At 39.0% G+C, this 22,041-nt stretch overlaps 1 protein-coding gene across 5 annotated transcripts in view; it reads right to left on the reverse strand.

Moving 5' to 3' along the window:
- The window catches only part of SGMS1 (sphingomyelin synthase 1), a 285,938-nt gene that overhangs the window by 88,661 nt on the left and 175,236 nt on the right, over positions 1-22,041 (reverse strand). For all 5 annotated transcript variants that reach the window (XM_046652229.1, XM_046652227.1, XM_046652230.1 and 2 more), the window contains one exon: positions 5,942-6,022. The gene's annotated coding sequence lies outside the window, so the exon portion shown is untranslated. The remainder of the gene's footprint in view (positions 1-5,941; positions 6,023-22,041) is intronic.

Below are 22,041 nucleotides of genomic sequence, written 5' to 3' on the forward strand. Positions count from 1 at the left end.
TCTCCTTAAAACCTGTCACATTATTAAACACGTGATCTGAAATATGACCAGTTAACTCCAGATTATTTCAAATGGCAGTAAGGTATTACTAAGCCAAGACAAACTGGTTCTCCTATGCAGAGCCTTAAACACGTCAGACGCCATAAAAGGAAACAGAAAAGGGGCACTCTGACTAATGACAATGAACTCCACTTCACACATCATGGAAAAAAGAACCAATAACTTGGGGTGGAGGGGCGGGGAAGCAGAGAAAACAGTCAGTAATTTTACTAAGAGTTTAATTTTGTTGTAACAGTGTGCTAAGCAATTTATATTACAGGGAAAAAAATTTAAGATATGTCATCTGTGAAGTTAAAGAGTTTACAACATAGGTCAAAAGCAAGGACGTATACACTAAACTAGTGAACAAGTCAGTATAAATTGTTTGACTAAAAACGACATATTGACAATAAGGAAGTCTAACACGTAGTACAAATTAAATGGTATAGTAAATGCATGTTAAGGAGGAGAAGGAAGGGGAAGATAAGCTTACCTAACAGAAAGCAACGACACTGAAAGAACATCTTAATGATGGCATACAACAAAGTGGGGACATCTACATGAACACAGTTTGCTGATTATCAAAGTGAGACTCCCTCAGCACCTGACACTGTCTGCCTTGTTTTACAGCTACTGGGATACGCAGTCCTGAAGGCTGGGTCTAGGACTTGGATTATTTTAAACCTCCAAATGTCCAGACCTTGACACGGAACATGTTCTATAAATGTCTGAAGAAAAAAAAGAATGAAGGGTCAACTTGGTCAACACTAAATACCTTATTTAAATACCTTATTTGAAGTGATAACCTCTGGTGAAGGTTGACCTCTTCAATGCAGGAGAAACACTGTAGTACCACAGTTCATGGGGGGCACTGTCTCTCAAGTTAAAAAGGAAGCTCTCTGTACAGGTGTGGGGGTGTGTGTGTGTGTTCTGAAAGGGAGAGAAGGTAGGGCCTAAAGGGTGAAAAAGGAGTATATCAGTTCAGGCTAAATTATGCTGCAGTAACAAACAGCACCAACATTTGGGAGCCCAACAACAGAGAAAGGTTTATTTCTTGCTCCTGTTTGGTTCCTTGCAGGTGAGCTGTGGCTAGGCACTACGTCCTGTTCACTCTGGGACCAAGACAGAAGGAGCACCACTAACTGGGACATGCTGGTGTCACGGCAAAGAGAAAAGACAGATGGCAGAAGCAGGCCATGTCTATTAAAGCTGCTGCTCAGAAACAGCAACATGCCATTGTTATTCACATTTCATTGGCCAAAATAGTTCTATGGCCAAGCCAGCCAAGGGAGTCAACCCTCAGTGGGGTGGGAAAGCAGAGGGATGGACCATGGGTAGGAAGGAAGAGCAAATGTTTTGACAATAATATAATCTACCACAAAGGGAAAGGAAAATGGCTAGAGAAGTGCTTACTTCCCCTCAGTAATGATAAAAGAAAGCGTCCTATTATAAAAAGTAGTCCTTCCGTTTCTGCGGTACTTTATGCTGTCTTCATAATCTTGCAGTTATTGTCTTATTATATCCTCACAACTACCCCAGTGAAGTGCCAGGACTTGCCCAAGGCCCCAGCAGCGCCCAAACTGGATTTCCAAGTCTGGTGTTCTCTCACCGAATCAGCTTTCACTGAGGCCTCTGTTTTACCTGCAAAATGGAGATAATCCTGGACTCTTCCTAGAAAGGTTGTTGAGATATTAAGTAAAATAATGTACTTAAAAGACACGAGATACATAAAAGTACTCAATAAATTTAAGGTAGTGTTATTATTAAATTATAATACTTATCTCCTAACTCCTATCTTTCCCAAACTTTATCTTTAAATTTAATCATATAGTTTGTTAAAATTCCTTAAGTGTAGAAAATACACTTTTTAATGATGTTTCCTTCACCTGTCAAAACCATAAGCTCCCCTAGTCTTACACACACACTTTTCTGTATTCACACACACACTTTTCCCATGACTTCTACTACCTGTTCACTCCCTGATTGGTCAGTTTCTTAAGACTTTAGGGAGTTTTTGAAAGCAGAACTATGATTTTTCTTTCTTCTAAAATTTAGGGAAATTCTTTTAAAAAATTGAAGACATTCAGAATCTTCATTTGAAGTATCATATAGATTCCAATATGGCTCCCAACTGAGAATGAAGAAAGGGCTTAGCATCAAAGACCCTCTATCTTCTACATCTAGCCCTAATTAGCACTATTCCCCTTCTCTCTTTGCATTCTACTAAACTACAATTCTAGCCTTTCCCCCAAATAGGATCCTCCTTTCCTACCTCTGCTTCTTTGCTCAAACTGTTTCTTCTTCCTAGAGTGTTCCCTAAATACTGCCCCAACTCTGTTCAAAGATCCTGCCCAAATAATTGGATAAATGCACCACAGTGCATCCCCAAAGATATTCATCATAGTGTGCTTTACAAGAATGAAAAGTCGAGAACTTAAATGCCCACTAACAGGGAAACAGTTAAATACATTATAGACCCATATACACATGGAATGCTGTATAAACGACAACAAAAATGATGTGGATGTATATTTATTGATGTCACATGGTCTCAGGATATTGTCAATCAAATCAGGATCGAAAATGATATTTATAACAATCCATTTTAGGGAGAAAAAAAAGTATGTATCTAATCTATGCACAGAAAGAGCATGGCAGAATACAAAAACCAAAAGATAATAATCTTATCTCTGGGTAGTGATAATATTGGTGATTTTGCCATTCTTAATAATTTTCACATTTTAAAGTTCTTTCCAATTAGTATTGTTAACTTTATAACTTCTTAAAAAGTATTTTAATTCAAAGGTATTAACCATTAAATGCCTAATTCAAACGTTATCTGCTCCTGAAACTCTCCCGACCTAGCCCATTCCTGCCACACAGATAATTTCTCTCTCCTGTCAGTTTCCTGAGTATTTAATACATCTTTTTATAACATCTACCATATTTGTTTTGCAATTGTAGTTTTCTATGTTCAGGCCTGATTATCATCCACTCCTGAAGTGGAATAAGCCTGTCTTATTTTTACCAGAATTCACCCTCATAACCCATGACTCTCAGGTATCCAGCAAACTAGTGAGTGAGTTGATCTAAAAATAAAGCAAGGCTGTAAAATTTACACGTTTGAAGACTACACACCTAGTAGTGCTCTAATCAAAAATTCATCTTTAGTGGGGATGTTCAGAAATAGCATCAGGTCTATTCTGGAGAGAGAAATTATAAAGCAGAATATTTTTTCTGTGGTGAAATTTCTCTATTAATTATTACTCCCATGTTTGCTTTCAAGGTTACCAGAGACAGCTTTACTCAACTTGATTAAAACATGAGTCAATATTTCTTAATCCAGAGGCAAGTCTCTCAGATTTCTATCCATGAGCTTCTGCCTTGAAAGGCAAAAGAATTACTTTTGCAATAATCCAAGTCCATCCCTGACTCAGTAGGAACTATAAGTACCTTTTGTTTTAGGAGGAAATAAGGGAAATAAATGTTTTAAGATTACGTAAGTCTGATTCAGGGAATTGACACAAACGAATGTTTTGAAATATCCGAGGCATTTTTTTAAGGTTCAATAAAGAAAGTGTTTTGAGAACTAGGTGGGTGAGATTTAAAATAAAAACAACCACCACAATCTTGGCTATTACTGAACAATTTCAGGCTTCAATTGTTCCCTTCTAAAGGGCAAGTCGGAAAAACTGAAGAAACTGCTGCTAGAAGAAACACTGAGATATCTGATCTAGTTTCCTTTCTTCTCTCGATTTTATTCCCTAAGACTGTAATGAAGCCAATATGAATTTTGCCCAGGTTTGGTTTTGTTTTGCTTCTCCCCCTGGAGAGAACTCACTTTCATTAAAACTTCATTTGTGAATCAAAAGCAAAGCTACATGCTATCGTTAGTCAGGAGGCATCCTGGCTGCTTGTCCCCACAGTGTCACTACTCCGGGAAATGCAGATTTGAGAGAGAACAGGGAAGGGAGAGAAGGAAGTTCAAAAGGGAGTGAACAGTCTATCTCCACTCATTGTCACTCAACAGCCAGAAGAGGTGAGGGGTGCCAGGGGCCAGTTACAAAGCTGAGTTAGCAAATTGAGAACTCCAGTTACACTCTTAAGAAAATAAGTTTAAATTCTAAATTGGTGCCGGCACTTACCTTCAATTCCAGAAGTTATATGACCATGACAACTTGGGTTACCAAGCACAGATTCAAAACCAAACTTTGCTTCTATCAACCAAACTCTTACCACCAAGGCTGAGACAGATAACTGAAGAATTGTGACTTAGAAATGTCTTCACAACAGGAAACCTACAATCAGTGCTCTGCTGGAGCCAGCTCATACCAGTTCACTAGAGCCGACTGTCATATTTTCAGGATTTTTAGCAAGCCAGTTGCAAAACACAGCCATCGTTAAAAGTTAAATTATATAAACATACACTTAAAATAACTATACTAAAAACAAGGGAAATACTCAAAACTCATCACTTCCTATTTTACTACTATCTATACTCTTGATGTTCTTTACAACTATTGTTCTGGTTGGTAGAAACTATCTCATGGTGCGGTCCTGCACATCACTTCCCAACTCTGCTTGCAGTGACTTTGTTGGTAGTTTGAAATTAGCCATGGTGGCAGTATTTACACCAGAGAAATCAGCAAACAGTACAACCCCTTCCTCCAGGCAAGGCTAGCTCTTAACAGTTACCTGAGTATCACTCCCTGTAATGTTAACAGACCACTGTCTGACAGTAGCTAAGGAAGTTGAGCTGGCTAATCTTCTGAGTCCAAATAAAAGCTTGTACACTGTAAATCATGATACAAATAGAAGGAAGGAAAGTACTTTTATTGTGGCTCTATAACGTACCAGTCATAGCACAAAATACTATCTGCACAGTCTTTTGTTTCATGAGAGAGATTATCAAATCCAATATACGGATGAGTCAACTAGGTTGAGAGGCTGAGTAACTACTAAAAAAGCACAAGAGCAAGACTCAGGCCTATAAATGTCTGACTCAAAAATATTTGATCTTTCCACTAAGCTACTTCACGTACTAACATTATCATTATCATAATGAAATGAAAATCAACCACACATAACTGTCAGATAATTAGCAAACATTAATGGTCTCTGATGTGTAAAAAATGACATACATGAAGAGGGATACAGAGAAGGTGGCGACAAAGAGCTCAATTTTATTCATATTAACCAAGTTTATTCATTTTTACCTACAAAATGTACCCACAAAAACTGGGTAAGAAATGAGGTCCATGGAACCAAAGGCACTAAGAAAATCTGTATTTGAGAAGGGCTATTCCAGGTTTAATATAAAAAGAATCCTCTTTTAATTCTTTAAATACTTAGGCTCTATCCACCAAACTGATGTACCCAACTTAAAATGACACACCCTACCAAGAAAAAATAATTTCTCAAACGTTAGCATCAATTTTATGAAGTGTTTGGATATTTACTTTTTAAACATTATCTCTTTTAAACTTTTTAAGTTATTTGATTGTGCTCTTCTTGTCATCATGGTTTCTTTTTTTTTTTTTAAAGATTGACACCTGGGCTAACAACTGTTGCCAATCTTCCTTTTTTTTTTTAAAGGATTGGCACCTGGGCTAACAACTGTTGCCAATCTTTTTTTTTTTTTCTGCTTTATTGCCCGAACCGCCCCACCCCCACCCCCGTACATAGTTGCAGATCCTTCTAGTTGTGGGATGTGGGATGCCGCCTCAACGTGGCCTGACGTGTGGTGCCACGTCCGCACCCAGGATCCGAACCCTGGGCCACCGCAGCGGAGCACGCAAACTTAACCACTCGGCCACGGAGCCGGCCCCACACTATGGTTTCTTATAAAAAAATTCACCCAGTAGTCAAGAGAATTCTGAAGGGCTAAGAAAATTTTACTTACTGATTATTTAAAAAAATTCTTGTCATCCTGGCTTCCTATCAGTTATCGGCTTCTCCCGTTGTTCCGGTACATTTCCATCACCTGTCATGAAAGAATCTGATCAGTGACATGTCTCAGAGAGACCATTTCTTGCTTTCTACATTAGTCTTTTCCTTTCTTTATACCCAAAACACACAGAAAAATACAGTCATCTCTTCCTTTCTCTGCAAAATCAAAAAGGAAGGAGAGAATAACAACATAGAAGATCACTCCAAGGGAAAAAATATTTAAAGAGCAGTATTTCTACAGTTGGGATTTGGGGTGGAGAACCCTTAAAATACCCTCCCTTATGTTTTCAGGAAGAGATTTTCAGTCTGATTCCTGGGAGGCAACAGTATTACAGTAACCCACTTTCTCTATCTCTCCTCCCCTACCCTCTCCCTATTTCTCCTAAAAAGTGAGTGACCAATTTGCCTGGGAGGACTAGAGCGGACTGGATCAGTGCTTAGGACTGCAGTGAGCTGGGCAGCGAGGGGTCCCTTCAGTTCTCTCTAACACTGGAGCCAGCTAGTTTCCACACAAGAAGCAGCACAATGGCTGCCTGCTTCTAAGAGGGCCAGCCAGCTCTCTCTCTTCCAGCTTCTCTCCAGCTGTTACTGGATGACTAATCAGGAGTGCTAGGATGGAATGCATGCTTCAGTTTCAGAAAAGGAGGTAACTGACACTTCTAAGTTCTCCAATCCGTAATTTATCAGTAATTAAGCTACTATCTATGTTGATTCCCATCTGAATCCTTGCTCTCCTTCTTGAATCCTTTAAAACTTACAGGATAGGAAAGACGAATGATTAGGCAACCCAAATCACCACCATCCACCAGAGGACACCACACAGATAGAACCTTGGTTCAAAGTCCTACCACTTACTAGCCATGTGACCTTGGGAAAATCTAATCATTTTTTTCCAGCCTCAATTTCTTCATTTCTGTAAGAGGATCAAATGCCCCCTACTATCCTACGTGTTTTTGAGGATTAAATAAGATGAAAGATATAATCTTCCAATGTCAAGCATACTTTGATCCAACAAGAGTATTACCCCCCAGAACCAGGGACACCAATGCTCAATGATCAGACTTGCTACCTTGTCCATATGTCCAATTCGAATACTGGAGATTCATATAATTCATGGAATAATGGAATATGCCCAGCAAAGTGCCTTCCTTTTTCCAAGATAAAGTCATTCAGAATGATGTTTTACTTTTGCTTTTTAATTTCATAACATTTTAGGGGCCACAACCTAGGGATAAGAAGTTCCATTTTCTTTCCCTTCACAGAAGAGCCCCAAATGAAAACACCCCACTCCTACCAGGTAGAATGCAACTATTGTCCATTTTATGTGAGGAACATATGGCTCCAAGTAGACAACACTTACAATAGGAACCTGTTAACTTTCCTCACCTGAAGCCTCCGTGTTAAGTCATTCAGAGAAGAGATTAATATTAATTGTAAAATGGCTCCATACACTGAGGTACCATGAGAGATAGTGTCACCTCAGTTACAGAATAGACGGAAACCTCAAGTTATCCAAACCATTATGGTGTGTCTGTGCGTGGAAGGGAGCATAAAGAAGAGAGAGAAGGGAACAAATACTTCATAAATCCAGAGAGCTTCCTAGAAACAAAGAAAGAACTCATCAATATCAATAAAAAGAGCAGGGAAGGACTAAAGAGTCAAAGACTTGTAGATTATACCCAACACTGAGAGGAAGATGCTTATTGGCTAGCTATAGCTTTACACGCCTGGTCACTTGGCATGGAAGCCTTTGAAAGGCAGGGGAAATGCAGAAGGGTTTGATATAGGTTTAAAATAAATTGGCTTGAACTCTGCCTCTGCTGTTTAACAGCAGTGTGGTCTTTGCCAGACAATTTAATCCTTCTAAGCATCAGTTTCTAGGTCTGTAAAACTAGGATAATAATACAGACCTTGGAGAGTAATTATGTAGATTAGAGATAATGCATGTACAGTGCCCATCATAGAATAAGTCTTCAAAATATAATTGCAATTATTATGTTTACTGGTGCAAGTGTGATAATCTATTAAATTCATGGTTACAACTGCAATTTGGTATATAGTCCATTAAATTCAGACTCTTCCCCTATGTGAACATTTTGGAGAGAGGTTCAAATCACACTTTTGACAACAACATAAAACTTTTGTAATTTCTTCTGAATGAAGTATTAAATAAAAATCCTCATCTTAGTTGACAGTCTTTACTAACATGTAAACAGAAAGCTCTAGTTATGCGTTTGTTAGCATTCTTCATATCAGTACCGAGTTTCTTTTTTTCATGATAAATTCCTGAAAGAGGGAATGAATCATTTCCATCAGTGCTAATTCTTCTGGTGTGCGCAATAACGCCAAGTACTCAGTGGGCATCTGTGGGAAACAAAAGCCACACTGAGAATGGCAGGCAGCCTTTCGCTAAGGCTAGCTTCACATTACAGCCTCAGCAACAACAGTATGGATTTGTCAACTACGTTTTCAAGAAAAAAAAAGACCTAAAAGGTGGGGCAATACCAGCTTTTAAATAGAACTTTCTATCTAAAAAAAAGTGCTCCTTGATACCTTTTAAGTCATGCTCTTTGGGACTCATTCCAACGCTGCTGACTGCTCAGAGTAAGTTGAGTACTCTTCTTTTTACCTTCAAAACCAGTGAACAAAGCACCCAAGAAAAACTGTCTTGTTACGACTTAGTTATTCCTGATTTCTGAACAAAAACCACTTTATTTGATATAATAGAAAATATTTTCATAGGTTCAAGAAATCAAATTCATCTTCAAAGTTGGTAATTTGCCACCACTATGGTTATTCAAAAGAATTACAGATTACTTCAATAATGGACTTTAATGAACTACCCATTTGGCAGAAGACACTGTGCTAAGAACTGGGGTGGGGAAGGAGTTAGAAGGTAGTTGAGATGAAGTTCATTTAAAAGAATGCAGTGTAATGGCAGTATCACCAGAATATGAGCAATTAACATAGCTGATGCACTTAGAGACTATCTGGACGTATAAATCCTGGCTGGGATTGCTAAAAAAGCCCAGTACTTCTTAATCATGCCTCATATACAATGTAAGATTCCACTATACTCATGCAAAAACCTGGCTAAAAAGAATACACTCCTCTTTAAATGCATTCCCTATCCTAGGGTGAGGCCTAGGCTGTTCTGCCATGGTGGAAGGAGACTGGTAGGCATCAAAACCAAAAACATTTGAGAGCTAACGTGCTAGAAGATGGCACTTGCACTAAGGCTAAAAGCTCTTGTATCCATAAGATGTGATTGCTTTGGATTCTTAGATTCTTTTCTCCCAAGGATTTAGTTCACTAAGAGGGTCTGGGCTGCCTCTATAGGAGACAGTGTCCTATGGTCATTAAGAGCATGTGCTTTGCAGTCATACAGAACTGCATCCCCCAGTCTGCCCTGAAGAACTTGGGCATGTTGTTTAGTTTCTCTAAGCTTCAGTTCCTTCATCTATAGAATGGTAGTAATAGCAGTACTACAAATTAACGTGTTACATGGATTAAAAGACATAATGCCTACAATTAATAAAGCTCATGGCTACCAAAAGTGCTCACTGACTATTGCTGCTACTGGAAGAAATCTACTATGCTCATCCTTAGAAAGCAAAGCAAGTACCAGGGAGATATCAACAAAAAAAGAGGCACCCTCACAAGCTCAAATATGCTCCAGCCCACTTCACCAGGAGATCAGACAAAGGTTTGGGGTAAAACCTCATTTAGTAATAAAGTGCAAATTGCTCCGATATTTGTGCATATATCTTAGGAGCAAAGTGAGGGTGGCAGCAGCCATCAGAGGCTTACCAGCCAGTGGAAAAATGAGAAATGTTAATACCTGCCACACAGAAATAAAAGTGAATCACTTGCTTGAGATTACTCAGCTAGTACATGGCAGAGCTGGGATTCAAACCCAGGCAGTCTGGCTTCAGTCCTTGTTCTTAACCACTACACAACACTGTCTCCTCAGCACTGAGGAAGAGCAATAACTGAAGACTGACTGAGACAAGACCGCAGCAGGCCCGAGAAAGGCAGGAGACATTCTAAGGATGACTGAAGAGAACAGGGAAATAATGCAAAAGAGAAGGTAATGGGGCCAAAGAGCAAAAGGACCAAACCACTAATGATTCTAAATTAGAATCTCAAAACACAGTCATAACAAGAGATCCTAAAAGGATAGCACTGTGAAACTGAACTAATTTTGGAATTCAGGCTTGCTTAAAGACAACAGTGACCAGAAGATACAAAAGCTGAGAAGATCCCACTTAGGTCCTTTATATAAGCCATATGGTGACTTAGAAACACTTGCTTAAGACTGTCTCATACACTCAAAACTCCAGCCATCAAGGGAGGGCCCTGACAGTGTGAGAGTTCCCTACCTAGGCAGAGTTTCCTACTACCTTCTCCTTGCATTTCCACAGCAGAAAAGAGGAGGAAAAGCCACCCAGGGTTGCTGAATTCTTTGCAGGTCAGAAAGAAGGAAGAAGACAGAAGGGATGAGAAATACACTCCTAGTTAAGTAGGAGAATGCACAGAGAAGAGAGTGAGGATGAAAAAGAGCCATACTCCTGCCAGCCTCAAATGTGGCAGACTCGAAAATGGCCCCCACGATCCCTGTCCCTTGTTATCCACCCTTGTATAATCCCCTCCCCTTGAGTGAGGGGGGGAACTGTGATTTGCTTGTAACCAACAGAATAAGGCAAAAATGACAGGATACATGTGGTTACATCCTGTAGGACTGTAATGTCCCTTCTGTTACAAGATTCTGTCCCTTGCTGTCTCTGAAGAAGCAAGCTGCCCCGTGGTGAGCTGCCTACATGGAGAGCCACCTGAAGGAAACCTCTAGCTGACAGTTAACAAGAAACTGAGGCCCTCAGTTGGAGAGCTCACAAGAAACCGCCAACAATCACATGAGCTTAGAAGCAAATCCTTCGCCAGTGGAGCCTCAGATAAGAAAGTAGCCCTGGCTGACACCTTGACTGCAGCCTTATAAAGTACCTAGCTAAATCATGCCCAGACTCCTGACCCACAGAAACTGTTAAATAGTTTGTGCACTATAAGTTTGTAATGATAGTTATGGAGCTATAGATAACTAAAACAGAAGGGAGGTGAGGTAGGAGTCTCTGATGCAACCAAGTGCCATTCTGAGAGGAGAGGGAAAGGAAGAGGAAGGCCCAGGGGCCAGGGCCTGGCATTGTGATCCTGCCCTCACACCGGCATGCATCCTCCTATTCAACTATCTCTGACTCAGAGCCTCAGTTTCCTCTCTTACCGCACAGATCCTCTCACCCTATTCCTGTCATTTGGAAGACATCATGGAACATATTTACCAAGGAAATAGCAATCTTATAAATGGTGAACAGATCCCCTGGCTGGCCTGCAAAGGCTATTCAACGTGCCAAACACGGACACACTTAAAACAGCAAGGGGATTTTGACTATCTTATGAGCTATACTATGCCCCTACCCATCATAAAATAATATTAACAAAAGAGTATTTGAAATGTGATATAATGGACTTAAACACATTATAAAACCCATGTTCGAAGAGACAAGTTGGAGACTTTCTGTATTAGTGGTTTTGAGAACAGAATAAAAATTAAAACATCCAAAGTTCCGTGCTAATATGAGCTGTTTGAAACCAAACATATATATTCTTAAATCTTCTGAGCAGGTACCGATAGCTTCTACAAATGAACTCAAGTAACAATTCTCAAGCAGAGTACACAGCTAAGACTAACTCACTGAGCCAGAGACCTCTTACTCAATAGTCCTCTTGCTGCAAGCAGAAACCGGGGAAATCTTACAATCGTATTATTTGAAAGCTGGAAAATCCTCATTAATCTTCTAGTCCTGGCCTCTCAGTTGACAGATGATGACACACAGTCCCCAAATCTTTAAGTGACCTGTTCAGGGTCACTCAGCTGCACAACCTAGGCCTCCTGTTTCCCAGGCTTCTTTATTCTCAGGTCTATTAAACTTTAGCTTCAACACCAGAAATAATGCAATCAGTGGTATTAAATATCCTGTAAGAAAAGAAATTGGAACTAACTTTCCATGACACTTTTATGAAGCTCCTACTTGTAAAAACTAAGCTCTGTGGCAAGAGGAAAAAACAATACTGAATAAACACTCATATTAAATGTTCAATCCATTTTCAAAAGCAATACACAGCATTTTCTAAGTAAACTGAGATGCCCCTTAAAATAAGCTGACTTTTCTTACGAATGATCTGTTTTTTCTTTTTCTAATAAATGTTAAGTAGGGAAGAAGATCAAAAGAGGCCTAGAACAAACAGTTGTGCAAATATGTCTAGTCCATTGTTTTATGTATCCCTACTCCTCAATTCACTGATTCATTCCACAGATAATTTGGGGACACCTACTATGCCAAAGCATTGTGGTAGGTGCTGTATATATGGAGCCTGTCTGGACACAAACAAATGCTTACTAATATTTTCATCAGAAGTAACCATATCTAAACAAGCAATCACTGCAGAGAGAGAGAGTTCCAGTATATGTTCTGGTAGGCTAGAAGGAAGACAGACTGAAGCGTTCTTTTCTTCTAGAAACTTCCATATTTAAAATAAATAGCAATTGGTTTTTCTTTGCAATGATACTGCCTTAAGGCAGCAGTGGGAGTTATCAAAATAAAGGAGTTCAACACCACCAGGTCATATCCCTCCAGAACTCCTGTCATGGAACTCTCAGCAGCCTAAAAGCACTTTTTTTGTTTTTAAAGAAAGTGGTCTTTCACTCAACGTTCTCCTTCTTAATCTTTTCCTCAGTACCAAGAATAAATATATGTTTAAAACAAATCAAACAGAAATAAGGGATTATGTTCTCCCGTGTAGCCAGCAGTTTTCTCTCCTCAACATGAACTTAAACCTCTACGAGTCTTACCATACTAGGACGTTATTTAACATGTGCATGTTTTAAATGCATCTGAATGCTCTGACATAGTATTACTAATGCCAATATTACTAAAAGAAAAAATAGACAGACTAACTGTTTACCACACGCTGGACTCTTTTCTAAATGTTTCACATGTACTAATTCATTTAATCTTGACAACAGCACTATGAGGCATGTTACTATTATTATCCTAGTTTTACAGAAGAGGAAACTGAGGGAGGTACTGAGAAAACAGGCACCGTTATTCATGCAGTGCCTCCATTCAACCAAGCATTAGCGGGAAATTTCTACTCCCCCTGACCTCGTGTTTTCGTTCGGAGGACATCCCATTAGCCTAACAGTCCAGTCTTCTCCCCAAACTTCTCCCTTGGAGAGGAGTGAATTCTGTGGATGGCGAGTTTGGGAGAAGGGGCTGGACAGCGTGGCCCAGACTCTCCTGGTTTCCTCCCCTTCCAGAGCTAGCCTGCCCAGAGATGAGAGGCAGTCTACGCTGCTCCCTCCCACACCATGAGAGGGAACTGGTCTCACCTGAGCATGAAATACCAGCAACCCCACCTGGCCACTCCTCTACTCAGCTTTATTTCTAATAAACTTCTGTATGTCTAACTCCCACTGGTCTATCCATTGGCCCCAAAATCGGGTGAGAAAGAAGGGTGTTAGTCAACTGTCAACCTCCCATGCCCTTGCACAAGTAGGTTTTAAAACCCAAATGGACGGCAAGATCTGTGTGAAAAAGGTAAACATTTCTTTTACAAAAAAGAAACCAAAAATAAAAGGGATGCAAGAACATAAACAGCACAGTTCAACAAGGTGTCTGCAGAGCAGCTCATTAGTGAACCCGCTTCTAATTCACTGTCAAGTGGCCTCTAAAAGACAAGGTTATTCCTCTGCTTTCTTCTCTGTGTTGGATCTAAAAACACCATCTCCTTTCCAAACAAATAAAATGCTCACTGGTAACCTTTTCTACTGTAGTATCCTAACTTAAGATGGTAAAAAATCCCTCAGCATCTGTAGCCACATTATTTCCACAAAACAGGCAAGGTATCACAATACTGTATATTATCTTCAGCCTGGCAAAGTCTGTATTTTTATCAACTGCACGATACTTCTACCACAGGAAGTACAGTGACAAAAATACTACCCACAACTCTGTCATCCAGCAATAAAAATGTCTCTATTTTCTAGACTTATCATTTGATCTTTCTCTTACTCTCAAAATGCAGTGCTTCTGATTTTTAAAATACACTGAAAAGGCTTTCATTCAGTAATATTGATCTTTTTGCTATAGAGATGTCTCAATGCAGATCCTTTGAACGTCACGCTTTCATATTCAAACTGTATTTAATAAGAATAGTTTCCTTTGGGGGCTGGCCCCGTGGCCGAGTGGTTAAGTTCGCGCGCTCCGCTGCAGGCGGCCCAGTGTTTCGTTAGTTCGAATCCTGGGCGCGGACATGGCACTGCTCATCAGACCACGCTGAGGCAGCGTCCCACATGCCACAACTAGAAGAACCCACAACGAAGAATACACAACTATGTACCGGGGGGCTTTGGGGAGAAAAAGGAAAAAATAAAATCTAAAAAAAAAAAAAAAAACAAGAATAGTTTCCTTTGTATCTGAGCAAAAATTTCAAAATAAAAAACAAGCATTTATTCCAAAATAAATTTAAAAGCAAAATTAACTTTTTCAGAAATGCACAGAAGTGAAGGAAGTCAGTCATCTAGCACGGTCAGCTTCACAGAAAACAAACAGATATACTAGCACTCAACCGTTGCAACAACCCTGATGTAGGTAAGGCAGCTGCAGCATTATTCCCACTTTCAGAAAAGGAACCTGAGGTTCAGAGAAGTACAGTGACACGCCTAAGTTAACCTACTTTCTAAGTGGCAGAGCTCGACTTTAAACACAGTTCTGTTGGAGCCAAAGGTTGAGCCTTTTGTCTTCTAGGCCACTATCAAGTGAGAGTAATGGGAAAAGCCTCTGAGAATGAACAGTGATCGAAATTTAAATGAAGAAGAGCCCAAAACAAAGACTGACAGTAAGGCAGTGTGGTATGATATAATGTGATATGTCACCCTCATTTATTTACTAGCACAGCCTGGGGTAAGTGGTAAGAAAGGAGAGACGGAAGAAAAATCAGACAACAGAATTAACAAACAGCAGGCTGGCTGTGGAGAATATGAGAAGAAACACCAACCAAAATGGAGAAATTACATGGGGGCATTTGGTTATGGATTACGCCTAGACCAGTGGTCAGCAAATTTTTCTGTAAAGGACCAGAGAGTCAATATTTTAGGCTTTGCAGGGCATATGGTATCTTTTGCGACTACTCAACTCTGCCACTATAGTGCAAAAGCAGCCACAGATAATGCGCAAATGAATGCACAGGGCTGGGTGCCAAGAGAACTGTATTCACAAAAACAGGTCTCAGGCCAGATTTGGCCTTCCAGCTATATATAGTTTGCTAACTCCTGGCCTAGACAGTCAGCCAGCCTCCACAGGAAACCTACAACATACTAAAGAAGCAAAGAGAAAGGTGCTACAGGTGACATAAAAAAATCCAGGGACAACATAACCATTCAGCTGGCAGCAAGTTCCCCTTGTGGTGCCGTTCCCACGAGCACCTAGCCTGTGAGGGGCTCAGCTCAGCCTTTTGACTAAGAAACTGAACTGATGCATTCGTTCAGTATTACTTTATCCAAAGTTATTAACATTCAAAGGACCAATCCGTAAAATCTTGTGTCGATTATGACTCACAGAACTGTTAAGCCCAGTCTCACCACATACTCTACATGAGCGATTATAGGAAAAATCACCCCCATGTTTCAAAAGTAACTACAAAAGAAAACTGTCAGGAACAGAGGCAACTGAACGAATCCTGTTCTATCTCTGACGGTTCCTCCACCTGGAAAACTCTCCCTGACTTTTCCTGTCCCAATTTCCTACCTAACTCTTGCTCCTCATTTAGGTGTCAATTTAAACATCTTTTCCTCCAGGAAGCTTTTCTCCAACATCCCAGAGGCGGTCAAGACACCTGCCTAAGACACCTGTCTACGAAACTGAACTTCTTTATTACTCTCAGTATACCTACAATTCCTTCGTAGCTCAATGTCTGCCTCCCTTCTAGATTATACACTCTGGAAAGCTGCCCTGTTCAACATCCAGGCACAAGGCTGGCAATGAGAGCTTCATTAAATAGAAGGCTTTGGTGTTTCAAAATGACACTCTGCACAGAGTGACTAAATATACATATAGCTGGTGATGATCAGCAAATCGCGATTTTGCAGGGCAACTTTGGGGCTTTTCCAGCCAAACCATACGATGTGATAAAGCCCAAGAGAGAAGAAGGCTACGTCCAGGGGCCAGTAAGCAAATTGCCCCTACATTTAAACACCCATTCTTAGGTTTGTTACAGTAGAAGCTACAAAGAAGTCTCTCTTATCCTTATCAGTTAAAAAAAGCAAATGTGATTTCAAGTGGGATTAATTGAAATGATAAAATTTTGATTATCTTAGGCCCTAGAATATTCAAAGAGATTCAGCTGGATAGTTTTAAAACAACGATTTGCATAATTGCTTTTTGCTTAAATAAATGCACACAGCACATATAAAAGCACAAACATTCAAAGACATAGAACTGCTTGAACTAAGTGGGGAAAAACCCAGGTTATAAAATACATATAGGATGATCCACTTTTGTAAATTAAAACAGAAAAATAACTAAAAGGATATACGCTCCCCCAAAGTGGTTGTATCTGGTAGAGTGGTTTTGGCTAATTTAATTTTCTTCCTTTTTATTTATCAGTGTATTCTTTTTTTTATATACAATGACCACATATTTTCTTTTTCTTCTTCTCCTCAAAGCCCCCCAGGTATATAGCTGTATCTTCTAGTTCTAAGTGCCTCTGGTTGTGCTATGTGGGACGCTGCCTCAGCGTGGCTTGATGAGTGGTGCCATGTCCGTGCCCAGGATCTGAACCGGCGAAACCCTGGGCCACTGAAGCAGAGCACAAGAACTTAAGCCCTTGGCCATGGGGCCAGCCCATGGCCACATATTTTAGTAAAGAGTTTTGTTAAAGTTATTTCAAACAAAACTCTCTTCAGATTAGGCAATATTTCAGGGCTGCTGAAAAACAAACATTATATATAGGGAAAATGTGAAACATGACAAAGCTATTATTATTAGTTTCTGACCTCCTTAAATGTTCACTCATTCCTACCAATATCATAATGATGCTACATCTTATCACGGTGAGCATCAGCAGACAAAAGCAAAATAGTACCAATGCTGAGGGTGTTAATTTCAGTTTCTAACTACATTCTTACTTTTCCTGGAGCATGATATATTTTAGGTTGGCCTAATTTCTCTCTGGTCTTGGACTCTGAGAACTGTGCTAACTTACCTAGCCGATTTTAGTGACCAAAATGAATTAGGGGTGGATAAGAAACTTCAAAAGTGAGGTCTCCTCTCTTAAAGGTTATTTATATAAGTCAGAAATCGGCAGCCAGACATTAGGAATGCTGAAGTAGTTACTTGAAATTTATTTCTGATGCTTACACTGGAGTCTTTAAATAAATACACTAAGTATGTTTAATTTCAATTCATGTGGTTATCTAACATCAACCTATGCCTAAATCAGAGAGATTACCATATTTCCCATCTTAGAATATGCTTTAATATCACACATTGCTTTTCACAAATACTGTCTTGTATTTAAATAATGCTCTATTGGCCAATAACAAGTTTCATCCATTATACATGACTTGAAGATATTTTTAAACTCCAAACGAACACGAGGTTTGACAAGTCTTTACAAATGACTAAAATAAACTACACCAAACAAATTCTTTAAGAGACTGGCTTTATGATGGCAGAGTTGCCCTCCATCCCATAACAATTATAAACTGGGCAAATATAAAAATCAACTTTGAAGGCACTGTAAAACAACCAAAAGCTGGCATAAAGTGGAAATCTACAGCCTTTAAAAGAAAGGAACCACACTGGATGATAACTTATATTTATATGGCTTATCCTATCAGGGCACAACCAAGTCTGTGCCACAGCAGATGGAACTCAAGCAGCAAACCACAGCCTTATTGGTCAGAATGTAGGCCTGCCAGGGTAGCTGAGAATTGAGGAAGAAAATTCTCAAAATGAGGAAGTCATAGAGGGTGAACTCCCAAATTTGCAAATAAATTCTACACTTCTTGGCTAAACCCAAAACTACAAGACTGCAGAGATCCTGGGGGAAAACAACAACAGTTGAAAAGTTTTTAGAAAGCTGACAGATTCCAACAGCTGCCCACCTCAGAGGAGTTTAAAGGTCAAGATATGCCAGGCTTCAGGGGTCTGGTAAAGGCCTCAAACTTTCCTTTGAAACCACAGAAGCACCATGATTTAAGGAATGAAGACCACTTACCCTGAGTAGAGAGTATTTCCTGAGAAATACAAGCAAAATGCAAATAGCAAAGCATAAAATGAGCCTACATAATATTCAAGCCAATCTGTCACTAATTTAACTGCTTGTTTGAACAAACCTCAAGGGAACATAACAGAATCCCAAGTCTTTTCAACGTGGCATCTGCAATATCCAGCATACAATCAAGAATTAATAGATATGTGAGGCAAATGGAAAATGTAACTCTACAAAGATAAATCAGTCCAGAGAAACAGACCTAAAGTAACCCAGAAAATGGAATTCGAAGACAAAGATTTTAAAATAACAATTTCAGGAGAGATATAGAAAATGTAAAAAAAAAAAAGACCACACAAATGGAAATTCTAGAGTTAAAACTACAATACCTGAAATAAAAAACATAGTGGATTAGATTACTAGCAGATTGGATACAATAGAGAAAAAGGACTAGTGAACTTTAAGATAGGTCAATATAAAAAATCCAGGCTAAAGCACAGAGAGAAAAACAATGTTTGAAAAAGAGCCTCAATGACCTGTGGGGCAGTATCAAGTGGTCTAATTTACATGTTAAAGGAGAGTAGAGGGAATGAGGTAGAAAAATCTATGTCAAGAAACACAGGCTAGAAATTTTCAAAATTAAGCCAAAATAGCAATACACCAAAGAGGAAACTCAATTAACCACAAGAAAACCTCACCTAACCGTGAAAACCAAAGATAACGACATAACAAAATCTTAGCAGTGGCCAGAGAAAAAAAGACATAGTACACAAGTGAGAACAATAATAAGAATGAAGGTAGGCATCTCATCAGAAACAGGAGGTGAGAAGACAATAAACAACATCTTTAAAGAGCTCAAAGGAAAACTTTCAAGCTAGAATTCTATATACAACATAAATATCCTTCAAAAATAAGGGAAAAGTAAAGAATCTTCATATAAATGAAAACTGAGAGAATCTGTTGCCAATAGACGTACACTGCAAGAAATGCTAAAGGAAGCTCTTCCCTCTTCTAGAATGCTAATATTGAAAAGACAGACAATAGCAAGTGTTGGCAAAGGCTTGGAGCCTATTGGAGCATCTCATACATAACAATGAGCGTGTTTAAAATATAACCCCTTTAGGAAAATGTTTGACAATTTTTCATTAAATTAAACCTACACTTATCCAATGATGCACTTGTAAGTATATATCCAAAAGAAATGAAAACATATGTCCACAAAGAGACTTGTACAGTAACGTTCACAGAAGTTATATTTATAATAGCCCAAAATTGTGACCCACCTAAATGTCCATCAATAGGTGAATAAATTTATACAACAGAATACTATTCAGCAACATAAAGAAACAACTTAGTGATAGATGTAACAAGTATGAATCTCAGAAGCACGGTTAAATGAAGCAAAAGAAGCCAGACACAGGCGTATACTCTGTGTAACTCTATGTGCATGAAGTTCTAGAAGAGACAAAACCAAGCTCTGTTGATAGAAGTCACGTTACTGTTTACGTCTGGGGTGAAGCAACTGACTAGAAATGGCACAAGAGAATTTTCTGGGCGATGGAAATGTTTTACATCTTGAGAGAGATGTTGGTTCGCTAACTGTTCACTTAAAATTTGTACATTGTATAATATGTAAATTATAACCAAATTAAAAAATAGTTCACAGAAGAATTTCCTTAAATTAGTTCTGAAGGAGATATGGCTCTCACCAGTCGCAACTATTTCTCTTCGTATCACCTTGGGGGACAATTTTTAAAGCCTCAAAAACATAAGGGGTGTGTGTGTGGTTCAGTCATGCCATTTTGAAATAAACACGCGATCAAAGTAAAGGAAAAAGAACTATTATCTGCTTCCTATCAAAATACTCCTTGAACATTTGTTCCAACCTAGAAGAATTAAAAAGAATCTGTCCTTTAGATTTCATCTTATTTACTACTATTAACAATTTAAAGGTTACTTTCAACAACACAATGGGAAAAGGACTCAAAAAATAAACTATACAAAGTAAATCCAAATATTCTAATATCTTACTCATTCTAAAATATCAAATTCCTACTGTATTCCAGGTAAGACTATAGTCTGTAAATGGAAATGAAAAACTTACACCATACTGTTGAAGAGTTCTCAGTCTGGTAGAAGAGAGATACATAAACAATTACCTAAATTATAAATAAATGTGCTTGAATATAAATTGGTAAAGACCTCACTTGGGGAAAATATATCACTTTTTTCCACTGCTAAAACCGTAACATGTAATATTGAACAATAATATGTAAGAAGTAAATATAATAAATTCAGTTATTCCTTTGGAAGGACACAATAATTTTAAGAAAGAAAAACTTATTTAGTAAATAATTCCATATAACTATATTTCTTAGCTTGAGGAAAAACAAGCCTATACCTTTTTAAAGAAAATTATCCCACTCACAGCAAATGGGATTAGGCAACTATGTCTGGTACTACTTGTCCACATCCTCCATTCCAGCGTCACAGCTGGTTTCACTGGGGTGGGTTCCTATGCAAAGTAAATCTGAAGACTAGTCAGGCTGTGCCTCAAAATGAAGAGATGGGCTGGGTCACTTCTCACTCTCAGGAATCTGATTGTGATACAAACCTCTCCCCTTCTATTCTCTCCTGAGCAGCCTTCCGTCCCCTCTGCTCTACTTAAACCATCCATTTCAAAATCAACAATGACCTCCAACATTGCTAACGCCAATGGTCAGTTCTCAGCTCCCGTTTTGTCTGACCTATCAGCACCATGTGATACAGCTGACCTCTTGCTTCTACTTGAACCACTGTCTTTCCTTGGCCCCCAGAACACTGCACACTCTTTTGACCATCTGCCTTCTTCCTCCCGGCAGTCCTGCTCACTCTCCTTTGTGGGCTCTTCCTTATCTCTGTAAATGCCCAAAAGTTTATTAAATTAGATCTCTTCCCTATTATCATGTGCTCTCTAGGTTAGCAGTTCTCAAATATTTTGGTCTGAGGACCCCTTTACAATTTTAAAAATTATTAAGGAACTCAAAAAGCTCTTGTTTATGAGGATTATACCTATACATAATTACTGTATTTGAAAACTGAGAAAAGTTTTAAATATTTATTAATTCATCTAAAAGCAACACTAAACCCATTACAAGTCAACATAAATAACACATTTTAATGAAAAATATATTTTCCAAAACAAAAATATATGTATTTAGTAAGAAGAGTGGTGTCATTTTTCATTTTTGAAAATCTCTTTAATATCTAGCTTAATAATAGAGAGCAGCAAATTCCCATATCTATGTTGCATTCATTTTGCTGTGATGTCATATGTAGCCTCTGGAAAACACTACTGTACATTTTAGTATTATTACAAAAGTTTTAACTTTGCAGACCCCCTATGAAGGTCCAAGGACCCCCATGGGTCTCCACTACACTTTGAGAACTACTTTAGGTGATCTCATGAAATCTCAAGGTTTTAAATACTATCTCTGGGGGCTAGCCTGGTGGCACAGTGGTTAAGTTCACACGTTCCACTTCGGCAGCCTGGGGTTTGCCAGTTCAGATCTCAGGTGCAGACATGGCACCACTGGTCAACCCATGCTGTGGCAGGCGTCCCACATATAAGGTAGAGGAAGATGGGCACAGATGTTAGCTCAGGGCCAGTCTTCCTCACCAAAAAGAGGAGGATTGGCAGCAGATGTTAGCTCAGGACTAATCTTCCTCAATAAATAAATAAATAAA

Source organism: Equus quagga, chromosome 2, assembly GCF_021613505.1.
Source record: "Equus quagga isolate Etosha38 chromosome 2, UCLA_HA_Equagga_1.0, whole genome shotgun sequence".
Lineage (NCBI taxonomy): Eukaryota > Metazoa > Chordata > Mammalia > Perissodactyla > Equidae > Equus > Equus quagga.